At 40.0% G+C, this 21,749-nt stretch overlaps 1 long non-coding RNA gene across 1 annotated transcript; it reads right to left on the bottom strand.

Moving 5' to 3' along the window:
• Nucleotides 1–1,828: 1,828 nt before the first annotated feature.
• On the bottom strand, nucleotides 1,829–15,726 carry LOC122308135. Its single transcript, XR_006241925.1, has 3 exons — nucleotides 15,517–15,726; nucleotides 2,047–2,244; nucleotides 1,829–1,887 (listed from the first exon to the last, which is right to left on the bottom strand). It is a non-coding gene; the product is annotated as an uncharacterized LOC122308135 (long non-coding RNA).
• Nucleotides 15,727–21,749: the final 6,023 nt, after the last annotated feature.

Below are 21,749 nucleotides of genomic sequence, written 5' to 3'. Positions count from 1 at the left end.
TTACACCAAGATATCAAATTCTACAAAGATATGATACTTGACATCATTTATCTTCCACCAACCTAAAATATTAAATTCCTCTACATATGGATGTCACTATGCAAACAATTATCTTTCCAAGTCTGATTGGCCATCTAAATTATTATGAAAATCATGGATATCACCAAAGCTCATACCTTACTTACACTTTTTTGACTTACCGACTTCTAGTTGAGCCAGTGTAGTGGATGGTGGAACCTTGATACTAACCATCTTGAAAGCACAAACCCATAATACAACCTATTGAGTGTATCCTTGACGTAAGTTGATTCGCTTATCTCTTCCTGCTAGTGTTTTACAACCTATAAACCATTACATTAATTTTGTACCATGGGTCAAGAATAATAGCAACATATAACAAAACACTGATCTTACTCAAATCTTCTCAATATTACTCATACTTGATCCTCATGTTAAATGCCATAATACGTAAAGTAGGATGAACGCTTTTGATCATTTCATTCATTTTTCCTTTACCTAACAAACTTGTTAACAATATTCATTTGATGTTGCATACAAAGAATTAGAAATGGTGCATGTGACATTGTAAAAAAGCGTTAAGAATCCTATGAAGACTTGAATACTTTCCCAATTCTCAACCTTGGGTTGAGCCAATCTCCTCTTCTTCATCAAAGTTTCAGACATATTGCACGCCTCTCATCTCTTATGGAATCAGAAGCCTTTCAATAATGTTAGACCATTTCTAACATAAAAAAAAGAAAAAAAAAAAAAAAAGAAAAAAAAAAAAAGAAGTTGAGTTCCATCTTGTAGCATCAAGACACAACATCTTCTTACATCCATTATCCACAACTTGAACAATGGTCTTGAATTGATCAAGTCTAACCGTCGAAGATCTCACAAACCTTATTGCATTTGTACACTTGCAACTATTTTTTGAATACTCAAATGTGGTATCATTATACGAGGCATATTCCACTGTTATTGTCACCACCTGCTCTACAAATTTCACTCCTTTATTTTGGACTCCATCGTCTTGTAAATGGTGTCACTTTTATGATCATCGACTAAACAGAATTTAAGAAACTTTTTGCATAACTTACACTTACTATCTACAAAATGAGCAATTAAATACAAATACTTCAAATTTTGGACTAATGTCCTTGTATCAATAGTGAGACAAACTCTTTGACCCTTCAATTAGTCTTTTAACAAATCATTCTCGAGCTCATATATTTTTAGAAGAGTAATGCTTGGTACAAGTTTTAAATAGACAAGTTTTATACAAACCCTTTATAAGAAAGTGAGTCTCACTAATAAATATATACATACATATATATATATATATATATTTTATACTTTTTTTTAGGGGTGTTCAACCTGATTCGGATCCGGGTATCCGGCCATAACCGGATCCGGATCCGGCTTTTAAAAACTGGGCGGTTATCCGCCCGGATTGACCCGGATTCCAATCCGGGCGGATAACCGGGTCTAATCCGGATATCCGGATTATAACCGGATATCCGGTTTTTTTGTAGTTTTTGCCTTAAAACCTGGATATCCGGGTTATAACCCCAAAAAAATATATATAGCACTTTTTAAAAAAAATATCTGATATATATATAAATAAAAATGCAAAAATAGATAATATTTTGTTTACATCTCAATGCAAAACATAGATAAATAATAATACAATACAACTAATTAAAAACTAATACAATCCATTACAAAGAACAAAATAAATAATAATACATTACAAGTAATTCAACTAATACAATCCATTACAAAGAACAAAATAAATAATAATACATTACAATGCTGCTACTATTTAAAAAAAAAAAAAATACAATGCTCTTCACATCTTGAAAGTTGAATATGGAATTGAGGAAACTGCACAAGGGAGGATAACAGTCAAGCATCAACTGCACAAGCATATTGTTGCATAATATATGGAAAAACAAGTTCAGGGAAAAAGGAGAGGATAAGAGGCAGCAAAACTCCCAAAATTAATAGCAAGCGGTATTTGTCTAACCCAATTTTTTATCTTACCCAGTGGCATTTATGGTTTCTTAAAGTCTTCTTCACTTTATAGGCAAGTCTAGAGAGGAAGTCCAATGTAGAGAATCATACTCCTTAAGTTCAGCTCATAACAAATTGACCAAAATGCCAGCATCTCAGAAGTCTTCTCTCTATTGCTATGGCTGACAGTTCATTTTCTAAATTAAAGTATAATAAGGTCTGTGAGTCCTGGACAACAGCAAGTATTAATATCAATAGGCGTAACTAATGGAGAATTCATATAAGCTATGCATAAAGCCAATAAACTAATGGAGGATTCATCACCATCAATTGTAGGCCAATATCTTGCTGCACTGTTTGACATGCCAATAGGGTATACCATGCATACTATGAACTCACAGCCCATGAATGTGATGACTGAAGCACATGACTGTTAACAGACAAACAAGGTAGAAAATAACAATATGTTCAAGGTGTTACATTTTTAATTATATGAATTGATTCAAGGTGTAATAGAAAACTTCCTTCCATCTGCCTTTAGATGACAAGAAGTTTTGTACAGAAAAATTCTTGGATGAATAACTGTTTCCCGCCAATGAAAGTTTGGCTTTAAACACAGAAAGTATACATCATAGGCAAAAAGAGCAGAAATTGGTGTAAAAGGGTAGAGAGGGAAGGCATCTAAGTAAAACTGTAAAAGTGTAAGATGATTGTTATCTAAGTAAAACATAAACTTTTATATCTCCTCCTTAACATGAATGAGTAATTAAAATTGACACCAACTAGTGACAAGAAGAAGGAAAGTCATCAAAGATAGTTCAGTTAGAAATCAATTCCTCATACATTACCACTCTGTAGAATAGCTGTGACGCCCCCAAATCCCCACGCCCGAATGCGGGGAAATCGAGACGTCCGGATGGTGACAACCCGGGTCACCATCCCATCGAAGGGTGCCAAGTGTGTGCAAGAGCAACAAATATGCACAGAGAAAACACGCAGCGGATAACGAAAGTCATAACTAAGTACCAGAATTTTTTTTAACGTAATACAAGCTGTTTAAAACATACGTAAATAAAATATTACAAAAACACAAATACAGTTTTAAACCAAATATAAATCATGGCATCAGCAACCCGGCGGAGCCGCATCCTCGGGCTCAGCCTCCTCCTCTTCGTCCTCCAACTCTGCACCAAAAGCTACGGAACCAAAATGGTACCGCAGGTAAGTAAAACCCAAACACTACCAGATAAAAACACATATAGAACTCAAACAATATGCATGAAACATGCCCAATGCACAAAGCCCATAAAACATAATTTTCCACACACGCCAAAAACCCATTTGGCCCAAAAACACATCCTTTCCGAAAAACACGCCAAAAGTCACATTTGGCCTTTATCCGACTCAAACCATTATCCATATTAACCGTATGCACCATGACCTCCCCTAGGGGTCATCCGCACACCCTGGCTCCAGTGCCACACCGCAGAGTACCACCACGCATGTGACACCTAACGAGCGATGCCCAGTTTCGTGCCCCGCACGTTCGTAGCCAAACATCCTCTAGCCCTCGCCAGCGAAGGGCCACGGAGTCGGTGAGTAGAGCGATGCCCGGTTCCGCGCCCGGCGCGTTCGTAGCCAAGCAACCCCTAGCCCCCGCTCCCGTTGTCTAGCGACAACTCAGGGGACATCACTCAGTTTATTCCGCTCCCGAGTGACCAGAGGAGCTCCACCGGGATAATACCCCATCCCGGCTTGGGGTCGTGATACACACGCACCCGTAAGACCACTTACGCGAATACACAGGCTTTTCACACATAAACAAAAACACACGTGCATGCACCATGTAATGCCATATCAATGCATAATAAAATAATCCAACAACATAAAACAATAAAACAAACAACTCCATCCTCCATCCATCCGACCCCCGAACTCCTCGGACTCAGTCCGGAATCAACCAACCAGCAGATTAATTAATTAAAAGAGCAATATATATATTTAAATCTGAAAATAGGGTTTGGAAAATACTTACAGCGCTATATGGCAATTTTAGAAAACTCGCGGCGTTGCAAACGGCGGCGATAAAGCAACGTCACTATGAAAATTCACTGTGGCCGTGGGTTGTAAAAAACCCACTTTTGAACGGGGACAAACTAGGGCTTGAGATTGATAGGGAATGGTCTAGGGATGGTTGTGAAGCTATTGGAAGTGGTGGTTGGCCGTGGGTGGCGGCGGAATCGCCGGAAAGAGGCCGGATTTCCCAAAAAGGAAAGCTAGCTCGTGGGAGTTGTTCCGGTGGTCGTTGGAGGCCGGAAATAGGTGGGTTAGGATGGCAAGGGACCGGTGATGAAGTGGTGAAGAAATGGTGGCCGGAGGTGGAGCGACGGCGGCGGATCGGGGCAAAATCCGTGCAGCCTTTGGAGAGCTTTTCCGGCCAAACGGCCGGCCGGATGGGGGTGGAATCGGTGGGGTGGTGCGCCGGAGGGAGACGAAGAGAATAGTGTTGGCGGTGAGCCACACGGTGGCCGGACGGCGGTACACCGGGGGTAAGAAGTTTCCGACGTGAGGGAGAGAGAAGAAAGAGAGAGACCGGGGGGGTCGATGCGAGGGAGAGGAAAAAAAAGAAAAGAAAGAAAAAAAGAAAAGAAAGGAAAAAAAAGAAAGAAGGAAAAAGGAAAAAAAGGAAAAAGAAAAAAGAAGAGAAAAAGGAAAAGAGGTGTAGGGAAAAAGATGAGGTCTAAACCTCAGTCCGGGAAAAACAACACTAAACCGCCGAAAAGAGATTAAAAACTACAAAACAACTAAAAGAAATAAAACACAACATCAATTAAATTAAAAATAATTTTAAAACACAATTAAATTAAAATAATTAACTAAAATATTAATTAAAATAAAAACAACCATTTCAGCGAAAATACACTCAAAAGCGGATCATCACATCCTCCCCTCCTTAAAAACAATTTCGTCCTCGAAATTGCAGATCAACCACCAACTTAAAACAAGCCACAAGAAAGCACATAAACCATCTGTGATCAAGATTAAGATACATACCTTCCTTATTCGAACAAATACGGGTACTGCTCCCTCATGTCCGCTGCTCGCTCCCAAGAGAAATCTTGAGCTAATGGATCTCCCCAAACCACTTTAACCAAAGGTATTGTCTTGGACCTCAACTGTTGCTCCTTCCAATCCATGATCTGCGACGGAACAACCTCATAAGTGAGATCCGGTTGCAACTGAATACCTGCTGGGTCAACAAAGCGTGGCTCTTGCTGTCCAAAGCTCTTCTTCAGGGATGATACGTGGAAGACATCATGAACATCCCCAAAATAATCTGGCAAGGCAACTCTATAGGCGACGGACCCTACTCTCTCCAAAATCTGAAAAGGGCCGACGTACCTCGGATCTAGCTTCCTTTTCTTACCAAAATGCTTAACACCTCTCATGGGAGAGACTTTAAGGTAAACCCAATCACCAACTTCAAACGACAACTCTCTCCTCCTGGTATCAACGTAACTCTTCTGGTGACTCTGAGCTGCCGCCATTTTATCTCTGATGATTCGGACTTGGCTTTGCATCTCTTGAATTATTTCGGGTCCAATTATCCTACTCTCCCCAACTTCATCCCAACACAAGGGCGACTTGCACTTTCTCCCATAAAGAGCTTCATAGGGAGCCATCTGAATGGTCGCATGGAAGCTGTTATTGTATGCAAACTCGATGAGCGGCAAATGGTTTTCCCAACTTCCTTGGAATTCCATGACACATGCTCGCAATATGTCTTCCAGGGTCTAAATGGTGAGCTCTGACTGGCCGTCTGTCTGCGGGTGATAAGCAGTACTGAACTTCAACTTAGTACCCAAAGCTGCCTGCAAACTCTTCCAGAACTGCGACGTAAACCTCGGGTCTCGATCCGACACTATACTCTTTGGTACGCCGTGTAGCCGCACTATCTCTTTGACATACAAACGGGTCAACTTACCCAAAGAGTCGGTGTTATTAACAGGCAGAAAATGAGCACTCTTCGTTAACCGATCCACAATCACCCAAACAGAATTCTTCCCACTAGGCGTTCTCGGCAAACCCACTACGAAGTCCATCGTGATGTCATCCCACTTCCACTCAGGAATAGGGAGGGGTTGGAGCATCCCTGCAGGTCTCTGATGCTCGGCCTTTACCTGACGGCATGTGTGGCATTTCTCCACATATAAGGCAACGTCCTTCTTCATTCCGTCCCACCAGTAATTTTTCTTCAAGTCCTGATACATCTTTGTACTGCCGGGATGAACTGAATAAGGGGCCGCATGAGCTTCCGCCATGATCCGTTCTTTGAAATCTGAGTCCTTTGGGACCACTCTGCGATCTCGGAACCGAAGTATCCCATCATTATCCATGCTATAGTGCAACGGCCCTCGAGATTTTCTAACTCTTTTCCTAATGTTCAGCAGTTTCGGATCCTTTCTTTGGACAGTTTTCAATTCTTCAAAATCAGTTACCTGAATATCGAGAACTGAAGACAAAATCTCCACTTGCTGCGAACTCTCTATAAGGAGCCTTCTCATCCCACAAAGCAACGACTCCAATTCTGACGGCTCGGCTTCATCTTCCAAATGTGACTTCCGGCTCAAAGCATCAGCAACTATATTAGCCTTCCCCGGGTGGTACTTGATCTCACACTGATAGTCACTGATTAGCTCCAGCCATCGCCTCTGCCTCATATTCAGATTTTTTTGGGAAAACAAATGCTTCAAGCTCTTGTGATCAGTAAATACCTCGCAAGCTTCCCCATACAAGAAGTGCCGCCAGATTTTGAGGGCAAAAACAATCGCAGCCAATTCTAGATCGTGCGTCGGATAATTCTTCTCATGGTCCTTTAGCTGACGAGATGCATAGGCTACAACCCGTTCTTCCTGCATAAGGACACAACCCAAACCAAACTTAGACGCATCACTGAAGACTACGAATGGCTTATGCGGTTCTGGGAGCGCTAACACTGGTGCCGTCGTCAACCTGTTCTTTAATTCCTGGAAGCTTCTCTCACATTTCTCTGACCAAACAAATTCTATATTCTTCCGAGTCAAAGCTGTGAGAGGTCCGGATAGGCGAGCAAAACCCTCTACAAATCTTCGGTAGTATCCGGCGAGCCCCAAGAAACTCCTGACCTCGCGCACTGTAGTCGGGCGCTGCCATGACAAAATGGCTTCTACCTTACTAGGATCAACAACCACTCCGCCCCGGGAAATTACGTGCCCAAGGAATTTAACTTCTTCCAACCAGAATTCACACTTGCTGAGCTTGGCGTATAGCTGGTGTTCTCTCAATCTCTCAAGTACCAGACTAAGATGATACACATGCTCTTCAACATCTCGGGAATAAATCAGTATATCATCAATGAACACTACCACAAAGGAATCCAGATAAGGTCAAAACACTCGATTCATCAAATCCATGAAAGCTGCAGGGGCATTAGCTAACCCAAACGGCATCACTTTAAATTCATAATGCCCATACCTTGACCTGAAAGCAGTTTTAGGCACATCCTGGTCTCTGATTCTCAGCTGGTAGTATCCCGACCTCAGATCAATCTTAGAGAACACGGCTGCTCCTTGAAGCTGATCAAACAAATCATCTATCCGCGGGAGAGGATATTTATTTTTGATGGTCACTTTATTCAATTCCCGATAATCAATGCACATACGGAGGGTTCCATCTTTCTTTTTAACAAATAAAACTGGTGCACCCCACGGCGACGTGCTAGGCTGAATAAATCCCTTCTCTACCAGTTCTTGCAAATGAGTTTTCAACTCTTTCAATTCAGCCGGTGCCATGCGATAAGGAGCTTTATGCACAGGAGCCGCTCCAGGTTCCAATTCTATAACAAACTCCATCTCCCGAACAGGGGGTAGTCCGGGCAAATCATCCACAAACACATCGGGGAATTCTTCCACAACTGGAATGTCTGCCAAAGACTTCTTCTCAGACGGCGTGGACACCATCTGCACCAAGAATGCATCCGCTCCCCATGCAATCTCTCTTCTTGCCTGAATCGCCGATATAATTATCGGGTTTTCTTTTAATCTACTCCCCACAAATTCCAGACAATCACCATCTGGAAGCTGAAAGCTAATTATCCGACTTCTGCAATTAATACTCGCAGAATATCGGTATAGCCAATCCATCCCGAGGATGATATTAAAACCCAACAGCTTGAACACTACCAAATCAGCATCCAAGAACCTTCCCTCAAAATTTAACGGGCATCCCAAAGCAACCTTGGAACACCACACCATCTCACCATCGGGTAGAGCCACTACCATAGACTTCGGCAATGGTTCCGTGACCAAATTACACACCCGAGCAAACGTGGAAGATATAAACGACCGTGAAGCACCGGAATCAAACAAAGTACAAGCATAAAACTCATACAAACAGACTCTTCCTGAACCAAACACATCAACCCATGAAATCCAAAAAGCAAAGAATAAACCACAAACACCAAAAATTAAATCCAACTTAAGATTAAATTAAACCATACCTGTAATTACTCCAGCATCATGGGTCGCTGGTGCCTCATCATCCACCTCTCCGGGTGTGACAGTGTAAACCCGGGCTTGCACTGCTTGTCTCGGGTTGGTTCTTCCACCGTGTCTACCTCCACGGCTTCCTTGAACTCTGACGGAGCAATCCCGAGCGATATGTCCTACTTGGCCGCACCGGTAACACTGGGGTCCGCTACTCATCCGACACTCGCCCTCATGAGCTCTATTACAAGCTCCACAGATAGGCACCCGTCCTCCCATACGAACACCTGAGGACGTTTGAGGTCGAGTTCCGGTCCGCTGAACAAACTTCTGGGGCGAACCCGAGCTGCTTCCTTCACCAGAAAAACTCCGCCTCTTATGCCCTGGAGGGGAGCCCACACTCAGATTATTTTCTCGCTCCACAAGGGTAGCCACATCCATTAATTCCTGAAAAGTGGATATCCGATGGCTGACCACCATACGGCGTATGTCATGACGTAGCCCCTCCTGGAAACGATCTGCTCGCATCTCCTCAGTGGCGACAAGATGAGGAGCAAATCGCTCGAGTTCTATGAACCTCCGGGCGTACTGTTCCACTGTCGCGCCCCCTTGGACCAGATTTGAGAACTCTCTTGCCTTTTGCTTCCTTACCGATGCGAGAAAGAAGTGGTCATTGAACTCCTTCTTGAAACGCTGCCAGGTCACCGCAGCGAAAGATCCCAGTTCAGATTCCAACAACACCCTCTTGGTATCCCACCAATCAGAAGCGGTACCTTGCAAGAGATAGTTGGCGTAGAGTACTTGCTGTGCCTCAGTGCATCCACACACCTAAAAGGTTTTCTCCAGAACTTTGATCCATCTTCCAGCCTGAAGTGGATCCTCATTTCCAGTGAAGTGTGGAGTCCTATGTGCCAGGAAGCGCTCATAGGTGCATCCGGCTTGCACCATGCTACTGGACCATCCTGGATACATCCAAGGCCCTCCCTGATATGGCCAAGGACCCCCTGGTTGTGGCCAAAACCCTCCTTGTTGTGGACAAGGCCCTCCTGATGGTGGCCAGGGACCCTCTTGTTGTGGCCAAGGCCCTGTTTGTTGAGACCTCGCACTCTGTTGCATAAATTCCGTCATCTGCCGTATTGCTTCGGCTATGGAGTCATCCCGGGAGGTATTGTCCCGTGGTTCCTGGGTAGATTTCCTTGGTCTCCCCATTTTCCTGCCACAACACCACTCTTGACCCTCCTTTAAGAAAACAAATAAAACCATCATAAAACCAACAAAAACAAAACCAACACCACACAGCAAGAAACAAAAGAAACCAGCTTGCAAAAACATAACTAAATAAATACAAACAAACAAACAAGCTCAAACAAATAAAACAAATAAAACAACTGTACTTAACATAATTTTTAAAACACAACTTTAAAAAGCATTCTCGTACTGCCTACGGGACATGTGGTTTTACCCAAAGCCAGACCCCTCTGATACCACCTGTGACGCCCCCAAATCCCCACGCCCGAACGCGGGAAAATCGAGACGTCCGGATGGTGACAACCCGGGTCACCATCCCTTCGAAGGGTGCCAAGTGTGTGCAAGAGCAACAAATGTGCACAGAGAAAACACGCAGCGGATAACGAAAGTCATAACTAAGTACCAGAATTTTTCTTAACGTAATACAAGCTGTTTAAAAAATACGTAAATAAAATATTACAAGAACACAAATACAGTTTTAAACCAAATATAAATCATGGCATCAGCAACCCGGCGGAGCCGCATCCTCGGGCTCAGCCTCCTCCTCTTCGTCCTCCAACTCTGCACCAAAAGCTACGGAACCAAAATGGTACCGCAGGTAAGTAAAACCCAAACACTACCAGATAAAAACACATATAGAACTCAAACAATATGCATGAAACATGCCCAATGCACAAAGCCCATAAAACATAATTTTCCACACACGCCAAAAACCCATTTGGCTCAAAAACACATCCTTTCCGAAAAACACGCCAAAAGTCACATTTGGCCTTTATCCGACTCAAACCATTATCCATATTAACCGTATGCACCATGACCTCCCCTAGGGGTCATCCGCACACCCTGGCTCCAGTGCCACACCGCAGAGTACCACCACGCATGTGACACCTAATGAGCGATGCCCAGTTCCGTGCCCCGCACGTTCGTAGCCAAACATCCTCTAGCCCTCGCCAGCGAATGGGCCACGGAGTCGGTGAGTAGAGCGATGCCCGGTTCCGCGACCGGCGCGTTCGTAGCCAAGCAACCCCTAGCCCTCGCTCCCGTCGTCTAGCGACAACTCAGGGGACATCACTCAGTTTATTCCGCTCCCGAGTGACCAGAGGAGCTCCACCGGGATAATACCCCATCCCGGCTTGGGGTCGTGATACACACGCACCCGTAAGACCACTTACGCGAATACACAGGCTTTTCACACATAAACAAAAACACACGTGCATGCACCATGTAATGCCATATCAATGCATAATAAAATAATCCAACAACATAAAACAATAAAACAAACAACTCCGTCCTCCATCCATCCGACCCCCGAACTCCTCGGACTCAGTCCGGAATCAACCAACCAGCAGATTAATTAATTAAAAGAGCAATATATATTTAAATCTGAAAATAGGGTTTGAAAAATACTTACAGCGCTATATGGCAATTTTAGAAAACTCGCGGCGTTGCAAACGGCGGCAAAAAAGCAACGTCACAGTGAAAATTCACTGTGGCCGTGGGTTGTGAAAAACTCACTTTTGAACGGGGACAAACTAGGGCTTGAGATTGATAGGGAATGGTCTAGGGATGGTTGTGAAGCTATTGGAAGTGGTGGTTGGCCGTGGGTGGCGGCGAAATCGTCGAAAAGAGGCCGGATTTCCCAAAAAGGAAAGCTAGCTCGTGGGAGCTGTTCCGGTGGTCGTTGGAGGCCGGAAATAGGTGGGTTAGGACGACAAGGGACCGGTGATGAAGTGGTGAAGAAATGGTGGCCGGAGGTGGAGCGACAGCGGCGGATTGGGGCAAAATCTGTGCAGCCTTTGGAGAGCTTTTCCGGCCAAACGGCCGGCCGGACGGGGGTGGAAATCGGTGGAGTGGTGCGCCGGAGGGAGACGAAGAGAATGGTGCTGGCGGTGAGCCACACGGTGGCCGGACGGCGGTACACCGGGGGTAAGAAGTTTAAGACGTGAGGGAGAGAAAAGAGAGAGAGAGACCGGGGGGGTCGACGCGGGGGAGAGGAAAAAAAAGAAAAGAAAGAAAAAAAGAAAAGAAAGGAAAAAAAAGAAAGAAGGAAAAAGGAAAAAAAGGAAAAAGAAAAAAGAAGAGAAAAAGGAAAAGAGGTGTAGGGAAAAAGATGAAGTCTAAACCTCAATCCGGGAAAAACAACACTAAACCGCCAAAAAGAGATTAAAAACTACAAAACAACTAAAAGAAATAAAACACAACATCAATTAAATTAAAAACAATTTTAAAACACAATTAAATTAAAATAATTAACTAAAATATTAATTAAAATAAAAACAACTATTTCAGCGAAAATACACTCAAAAGCGGATCATCACAATAGCCACTAGACAAAAAGACAATATACAGAAGTTTGTGGAGTTAAGAAAACTGACAATTTTAATTCAATCATTTCGAAATAAGAATTTAGATGTGAAGATCACAGAAGTAAACAAATATTTTGCACCACAATAGGCAAAAGGGAGCCATCTTCCGCACTGCTACAATTCGTTGGATGCTAATAAACCTCTCAGTTTTCGGTTACTAAACGCATGAATGATGACACAAACTTTAAATTTGGGAATTTTGTGAATTTATCGCCTAGCCTTTTTCTTAAAAAAAATAATATACCGGCAACAGCTATAGGTTTAATAAGAAACACGATATCTTTTTTTTTTTTTTTTTTTTGCCTTCCTTGACAAGCTAAAAAAAAGCGGAGATTCATCGTAACAGACAGTTGAATCCTAAGAAACCAGAAAAAGAAAGAGAGAGCTCACCGAGGATCGGTTTCCAAGGCGGTGTGAAGCGCTTGGTTGATCGCAGAGTAGAGGTTCATGGATTTACCGGTTGGCAGGAGAAGCTTGTCATCACAAGCAGTCGGAAAGCCCCTTCTAGAAATACAAGAAAGTGACCTTCCAAATCTGCTGAGAAGGGTGGCTGCCATGTCTAAAGAGCAGAAGAGCTATCTACGTTTACGTGAAAAAGCGAGTATCCGATTTCTTCAAAGAGATTAATGTGGAAATTAGGCCCCTTTGTTTCTACTCTTAAATTAAAAAGGAAAATGATATAGATGCATGGATCGTGTTATTGTTATCTTATTATTCCCAATGCTCTCATAATTGTTATCTAAGTAAAAGTGTAAGATGATTGTGTTAAGATATCATCTTCTTTCTACTTGGTGATGATCTTTTTGAACTGCAAGTTGGCAAAGGTGTCTACTGGGAGGGCAAGTATAAATCATATTAAATCATCAACATCATAACATATAAATCTGTAAATGATTATAATCAAAAGCCAAGTCACAATAATTGATATTAACCAATTAAAATCTACATACCGTTGGAGGGCAAGTATAGAAATAATGAAGCCAGAAAATGATGACTACCTTTCCAAACCCAGAAAATCAAACACAAACCCAAATAGACCAAGCGATGAAGCCAGAAAATGATGACTACCTTTCCAAACCCAGAAAATCAAACACAAACCCAAACTAGACTAAGCGAAAATCAAACACAAACCCAAACATACCAAACGAAAATCAAGCTCAAACCCAGAAAAATCCAACCAAACCGAGAGAAAGACAGAGACAAAGAGACCAAAAGCATGAAAAAGGGAAAGAGATATAAACATTAGCTTCACAAAATAATAAACCCAGAAAATCAAACACAAACCCAAACAGACCAAGCGAAAATCAAACACAAACCCAGAAAAATCCAACCAAACCGAGAGAAAGATAGAGAGATTGAGAGAGAGAGAGAGTGTGTGTGATAACCCGCTTTTGAGTGTATTTTCGCTGAAATGGTTGTTTTTATTTTAATTAATATATTAGTTTATTATTTTAATTTATTTGCGTTTTAAAATTGTTTTTTTTTAATTTAATTGATGTTGTGTTTTACTTCTTTTAGTTGTTTTGTGGTTTTTAATCTTGTTTCGGCGGTTTAGTTTTGTTTTCCGGAATGAGGATTAGACTTCATCTTTTTCCCTACACCTCTTTTCCTTTTTCCCTTTCTTTTTCCTTTTTCTCTTTTTTTTCTTCTTTCTTTTTCCTTTCTTTTTCTGTTTTTTTCTTTCTTTTCTTTTTTTTTTCTCTCTCCCCGCGTCGACCCCCCGGTCTCTCTCTCTCTTCTCTCTCTCTCTCACGCCGGAAAGCTTCAACCCCTCGAACCGCCGCCGTGCGGCCACCGTGCGGCTCACCGCCGGCACCGTTCAACTCCCCTCCCTCCGGCGCACCTTCCCACCAAAACCCACCCCCATCCGGCCGGCCGTTTGGCCGGAAAAGCCCTTCAAAGCCCGCACGGGTTTTGCTCCGATCCGTCGCCGTCGCTCCACCTCCGGCCACCATTTCTTCACCACTTCATCACCGGTCCCTTGCCGTCCTAACCCACCTATTTTCGGCCTCCAACCAACGGAACAGCTCCTACGAGCTAGCTTTCCTTTTTGGAAAATCCGGCCTCCCACCGCCGTTTTTGCCGCCACCCACGGCCAACCACCACTTTCAATAGCTTCACAATCATCCCTAGACCATTCCCTATCAATCCCAAGCCCTAGTTTGTCCCCGTTCAAAAGTGGGTTTTTCACAACCCACGGCCACAGTGAATTTTCATTGTGACGTTGCTTTTTCTCCGCCGTTTGCAACGCCGCGTGTTTTCTAAAATTGCCATATAGACTGAGTCCGAGGAGTTCGGGGGTCGGATGGATAGAGGACGGAGTTGCCTGTTTATTTGATTTATGTTGTTGGATTATTTTTATGCATTGTTATGGCATTGCATGGTGCATGCACGTGTATTTGTGAAATAGTGTGAAAAGCCTGTGTATTGGCGTAAGTGGTCTTACAGGTGCGTGTGTATCACGACCCCAAGTCGGGATGGGGTATTATCCCGGTGGAGCTCCTCTGGTCACTCGGGAGCGGAATAAACTGAGTGATGTCCCCTGGGTTGTCGCTAGACGACGGGAGCGGGGGCTAGGGGTTGCTTGGCTACGAACGCGCCGGGCACGGAACCGAGCATCGCTCTACGCACCGACTCCATGGCCCTTCGCTGGTGAGGGCTAGAGGATGCTTGGCTACGAACACGCGGGGCGTGGAACTGGGCATCGCTCGTTAGGTGTCACATGCATAGTGGTACTCTGCGGTGTGGCACTGGAGCCAGGGTGTGCGGATGACCCCTAGGGGAGGTCATGGTGCGTACGGATAAAATGGATTCTGGTTTGAGTCGGATAAAGGCCAAATTTGACTTTTGGCGTATTTTTCGGAAAGGATGTGTTTTTGGCGTGTGTGGAAAAATTATGTTTTATGGGTTTCGTGCATTGGGCATGTTTCATGCATATTGTTTGAGTTCTATGTGTTTTTATCTGGTAGTGTTTGGGTTTTACTTACCTGCGGTACCATTTTTGGTTCCATAGCTTTTGGTGCAGAGTTTGAGGATGAAGAGAAGGAGGCTGAGCCCGAGGATGCGGCTCCGCCGGGTTGCTGATGCTATGCTTTATATTTGGTTTAAATCTGTATTTGTGTTTTTGTAATATTTTATTTATGTATGTTTTAAACAGCTTGTATTACATTAAGAAAAAATTCTAGTACTTAGTTATGACTTTCGTTATCCGCTGCGTGTTTCTTTGTGCACATATGTTGCCTTTGCACACACTTGGCACTCGTCGATAGGGTGGTGACCCGGGTTGTCACCATCCGGACGTCTCGATTTCCCCGTGTTCGGGCGTGGGGATTTGGGGGCGTCACAGAGAGAGATTAGCATACCGTCGGTTTCGATTAGCATACAGACAGAGACAGAGATAAACAGATTCGCAATCGGCACGGCTAGGGTTTTGGATGAGAACTTGAGAGACGAGACGAGACAGAGAGCTGAAGAGAGGATTCGTTCGGCTTGAGAGCTTGAGAGGAATTAAATGTAAGAAATAAACGGTGTCGTTTCGGCAAGAGAAAAAAAACATCCGGATGTAATATCCGGTTACGGATTACCGGATTAGAAAATCGGATCCGTAACCAGATCCGGGTTTTTCTTAACCACCCGGGTGTAATCCGGGCGGATAACCGCCGGATTCACCCGGATTCCGGGTTTCGGATTCGGACCGGGAAAAAATCCGGTCCGGATGCACACCCCTACTTTTTTTTAAAGTAGGGTCTAATTTTTTACAAAGACTTGCGTGTGGTCGTGTGGTTTATTTATTCGAGACTTGTAAAGATTATGTTTCTTTTTAAGTACATATTTCACCATTGTGTGGCTCACACAATTACTCAATTCTTTTTAAAAATAATACACGGCCCTTGCACTCTATGATTTCAAATATCTTTTTTCTCCTTTAATATATGTCTCTTATATATAAAAAGTGGCTATGAAACGGATGTTTATTGTTTTAACAGATTTTGTTGTCTTCCGTTTACTTTATTATTATATTTAACGTTGTTTATATCGTAAATTTCGATCTCAGTTATTCTCTTTAATTTCTTTCACCTTTACGTCTTCGATGTTTTTCTGCATATTCTCATTCGTTTCTCTCTCCAAAACCAAACTCATTTCCTTTTGTCTCTTCATTTTCTCTCTTCTTTAATTCTTCTGATTTCTTCTCTTCGTATCGAAAATAAAACCCAAGAGCCATTTTTTCCTTTCTTATATACCCTATAGCGTGTATTTCTTTTCGTTCTCACATTCGTACATTTGGGTGTTGCTGGAAATCTTTGGTTTGGTAGATGGTGGTTGGCAATGGATGGAGATGTGTGTGAGGAAGCAGAGAAAAATAGGGTGCTATTCAACATTTTTTCAATTCACTTCCCAATTTTGGGATGTTGGTTTATAGGCAGGGAGAGGGAAAGAAAGAAGATTACCTCAAGATAGGCAGGGAGAGGGAAAGAAAGAAGATTAGCTCAAGATATGCTTATCTTCATCCTGAAAATAAAACCTAAGAGGAAAAATGAAGAACACCCCTACACCATTTTTTTCCTTCTTGTAAGCTCTCCAGCATGCGTTTCTTTTCTTGCCTTCCATCCTCCCATCCGTGCATTTGGATGTCGCTAATTATTTTGAAGAAAAGCCATGTTGAACCCAAGGTTTCAAGTTTTGTGTAATTATATATCTATACATGGATTTTGATGATAATAAATGAATTCAAAGAATAAAGGAGTTTCAAACTCAAGTTGTCTACACAATGGAGTCAAGCACATCAAGGAAACAAGCATGAGCAAGAAGGGAATAAATTCACATTAAAGTCATAAAATAATGTTGTAAATCTCTTAAAAATTTGAAATTAGGATAAAGGCTCAAAATTAATATTTTATCATAAAGCATTAAAATACATTTTCCACATGTGCATGAATATTTTGAAAATTAAATTTAAAAATTTTGAAAGATGATTGATTGTCATCTTTCACATGTACATACCTTGATTAAAGGGTTGAATTTTGAAAATATTAAAGATGATTGATTGTCATCTTTCACATGTGCATGTTTTATTTGAATATTTTCAAAAGTGATTGATATTTTTTTTACTTATGCAAAAGGTAGATGTTTTTGTTTGAAATATTTGAAAAGTAAAGTGTGCTCATTTTGTCATATGCAAAAAGTAAAAAGATTAGATTTAAAAATTTTGAAAAGTAAAATGTGCTCCTTTTGTCATATGCAAAAAGTAAAAGATTAGGTTTGAAATATTTGAAAAGTAAAGTGTGCTCCTTTTGTCATATGCCAAAAGTAAAAGATTAGGTTTGAAATTTTTGAAAAATGGATGATGTTGTCTTTGACAATTGATAAAAAAGAACATTTTATTTGAATTTTTTGAAAAAGTGAATGATATTGTCTTTGACATGTGAATCTTTTTAAATTTGAATATGAAATCTCATATGCTTATAAATAGATCATTTGAGAGTTTCACATTCACAACACCAAAAGCATACAACATTCATTCAAAACTTTCATTCTCTCTTCTCTACGCATTGAGCTTTAATCCTTGTTCATTTTGATAGATATAGTTTGTACTGTATTGCTCTTATTTCACTCATTGAGGAGTGTTTTCTGATAACCTACTCACTATTAGCTTTTGTATCAGTAAAAGAGTGTATATAACCCTTGTGCGTGTAGAAAGTGTTCTACACAGGAAATAGTTGAATCACCACATGTAAGGTGATTGCAAGTGTAGAGGGTGTTCTACACAGATCCTTTGTAGCGGTGTTGTTCAAAGGTGTAATATGTTTCTATCTCCACCTGAAGGAGGTTGAATAGTGAATTTAGGGATCCTCAAAGGGTAGCTTGAGGTAAAGACATAGGCAGTGGGGCCGAACCTCGTTAACATACAGACTTTGCTTCTCTCTTACCCTTACTCTTTATATTTATTACTGTTTCATATTTTGTTTATATTTTATATTGTATATTTGATTTATAATTGTTATTTTTTTTAAATACAACTCAATTTACCCCCCTCTTGTGTTAGTCATCTGGGCAACAATTGGTATCAGAGCTAAGAGCTCTATTATAAGATTAACTATCTTTTGAGTTAAGATCTTATGGCTAACATTCCAGCTTCATTTGGTGAAGGTCAATCTAGCAGTCGGTCTCCACTCTTTTGTGGAGATAATTACTCATTCTTAAAAATTAAAATGAGAATATTCCTTCAGACTCAAGGTCGAAAATTCTAGAAATGCATTGTAAATGGACCTTATATTCCAACAAAAGTGGTTGATGGAGTAAAGGTCAAAAAGGAAGAAGAAGAGTTTGATCGTGAAGACGATAGACTTTATACTTTGAATTTAACTGCCATGAATTTATTATTTAATGCTCTCAATGGAAATGAGTTTAATAGAATAATGACTTGTGTTATGGCAAAAGAAATTTGGGATAACTTGGAAGTTACTTATGAAGGAATTTTGCAAGTCAAGGAATCAAAAATTTATATTCTTACTCATGAATATGAAATGTTTAAGATGAATGATAATGAATCTATTTCTAGTATGCACACTCGTTTTGCTAACATCATAAATAGCTTGACAGCTCTTAGCAAAATTTATTTCAAGATAGAAATAGTAAGAAAAATTCTCAACTCTCTACCAAAATGCTGAGAATCAAAAGTGACAGCGATTCTTGAAGTTAGAGACCTCAAGAAGCTCGAAGTGAATGAACTCATCGGGTCACTTATCACCCATGAGTACACATTGAAAAGAGGAGAAGAAGAAGGAAAACCAAAGAAGAGTTTGGCACTTAAAGTTGTTCCTCATGAAAGTGAAAGTGATGACGATGAGGAAAATGAAGACAAAGATGAAGAAGTTGCGATGATAACAAGAAGAATTCAAAGGCTCTTAAAGAAAAATAAAACTCTTCCGAGGAAATCCTTCAAAAAGTTTTCCAAGAAAGATTCAGGTAAAAATGACACTTTAATTTGTTATAAATGCAATAAACCTGGTCATATCAAGCCAGATTGTCCTCTGCTAAAAAAAGATCGAAACAATGGCAAGAAAGCAATGAAAGCTACAATGGATGATGATTCAAGCAGTTCAGATGGTGAAGCAAGCAATGGAAAATCAGCAAATCTTTGTCTTATGGCTAAAGATGACATTGAGATAACAAATCTTGATAATATTGAAGATCTTTCATATGAAGAATTGTAAAATGTTTTAGAAGAGGTATATAAGGAATTTGAAAAATTATGTATCAAGTATACTGCTTTGAAAAGAAAAATTCTTCTTTAACAAACAAAATTTATATTTTAAGAAAAGAAAGTATCATTTTGAAAGATGAAAATCTTGAGTTAAATAAGAAGAAAGCTGATTTAGAAAATATTGTTGAAAACTTTACGAATAGAAAAAGAAATTTTGAAAAAATTCTTGGTAGTCAAAAATGTGTTTTTAACAAGGCAGGCTTAGGATATATGCCAAAACAAAAATACAAACCTTATAAAAATTTCTTTGATAATCTTTCTACATCAAAGACTAATATTCAAAATTCTTTTCATAAAAATAATTTTGTTAAAAAAAGATATTATTATAATCATTCAAGTTCTTCATATATGTCACATGCTATTTGCAATTTTTGTAATAGAAATGGTTATAATTATCATACTTGTTCTATTAGAAGAAATCATATAATGACTATTAGTGCTATATGGGTACCTAAAAATCTTGTTTTTTCTAATACTAATAAATAAAGGACCCAAAAAACTTGGGTATCAAGAAAATCATTTTAATTATTTATAGGTATGCATGAAGTCATCCACAAGCAAAAACAAATGGTTTTTAGATAGTGGATGTTCAAGACACATGAAGGGAGACAAGACTAAATTCTTTGATCTTAGATCTAAAGAAGAATGACATGTGACATTTGGAGACAACTCGAAATGGAAGATCGTGGGAATAGGTAAAATTGGTAATAAACCTTCTTTCATAATTGAAGATATTCTACTTGTTGAAGGTCTAAAACATAATCTTTTAAGCATAAGTCAATTATGTGATAAAGGATTTATAGTTACTTTCAAAATGGATAAATGCATTATTTTGAATGATAATGATTGTAATATTTGTTTTATTGCTTTTAGAAGCAACAACGTTTATACAATCGATTTTGAAGAAATTACCTCACAAGATGCAATTTGTTTTTCAGTTCAAAATGAAACTAGTTGGTTATGGCATAGAAGACTAGGTCATGCCAACATGGAACTTATTTCCAAACTTTCAAAAAATGATCTTGTGAGAGGTTTACCAAAAACATATTTTTTTAAACAAAATTTGCGATGCATGTCAATTTGGTAAACAAACAAAAATTTTTTTTAAAACCAAGAAATATATTTCCACTACTAGACCATTGCAACTGATACATATGGATCTTTTTGGACCAAATAGAGTTGCAAGTCTAGGAGGAAAATATTATGCATTTATTATTATTGATGATTTCTCTAGATATACTTGGGTCATCTTTCTTGCTCATAAAGATGAGGCACATAATGTTTTTACCAAGTTATGCAAGAGAATTCAAAATGAAAAGGGTTATACTATTTCAAGTATCCGAAGTGATAGGAGAAAAGAGTTTGTTAATAAAAATATTGAAACATTTTTTTGATGAAAATGGTTTTGTGCATAATTTTTCTGCTCCTCGAACTCCTCAACAAAATGGGGTAGTAGAGAGGAAAAATATATCTCTTCAAGAGATGGCAAGAATAACGCTCAATGAGAACAACTTGCCTAGTTATTTTTTAGCCGAAGCGATAAGTATTGCATGTTATGTTATAAATAGAGTTATGCTAAGGTCTAAATTAGATAAAAACCCCTATGAGCTTTGGAATGAAAAAAAGTCCAACATTGGTTACTTTCATGAATTTGGATGCAAATGTTTTATTTTGAATGACAGGGATAATTTAGGCATGATGAAGGTATTTTTCTCGGGTATTCTACTAATAGTAAAGCTTATAGAGTATTCAATAAAAAGACTTTGACTGTACAAGAATCTATGCATGTAGTATTTGATGAATCTAATTCTCCACTCTCCAAGAAATCTATTGATGAAGAAACAGGAGGTATAAATAACATGGAAAGTCTCAATCTCAACAAAGAGAATACAATAGAATAAGTTTAACATGGAACCATCAGGAAAGATCATCAAAATTTAATACAAGATGCAATCAAACAGTGGAAATTTGTGAAAGATCATCCAGTGGAATAAATTTTGGGAGAACCTTCACGAGGTGTAAGTACTTGATCATCTCTTAGAAATATTTGCAATCATACTGTTTTTCTATCTCAGATTGAACCCAAAAATATTGATGACGCACTTCTTGATGAATCTTGAATTCTAGCTATGCAAAAAGAGTTGAATCAATTTGAAAGAAATGCTATTTGGACACTTGTTCCTAAATCAAAAAATCATACTATTATTGGAACAAAATGGGGTTTTAGAAACAAGAAAGATGAGTTCGGAGTCATTACTAGAAATAAGGCTCGACTTGTAGCTCAAGGTTTTAATCAAGAAGAAGGAATCGATTATGATGAGACATATGCAC

The sequence above is a fragment of the Carya illinoinensis genome, chromosome 4, assembly GCF_018687715.1.
Source record: "Carya illinoinensis cultivar Pawnee chromosome 4, C.illinoinensisPawnee_v1, whole genome shotgun sequence".
Lineage (NCBI taxonomy): Eukaryota > Viridiplantae > Streptophyta > Magnoliopsida > Fagales > Juglandaceae > Carya > Carya illinoinensis.
Note: the sequence above shows the minus strand (reverse complement) of the source record. Positions and strands in the feature narration are given on the sequence as shown.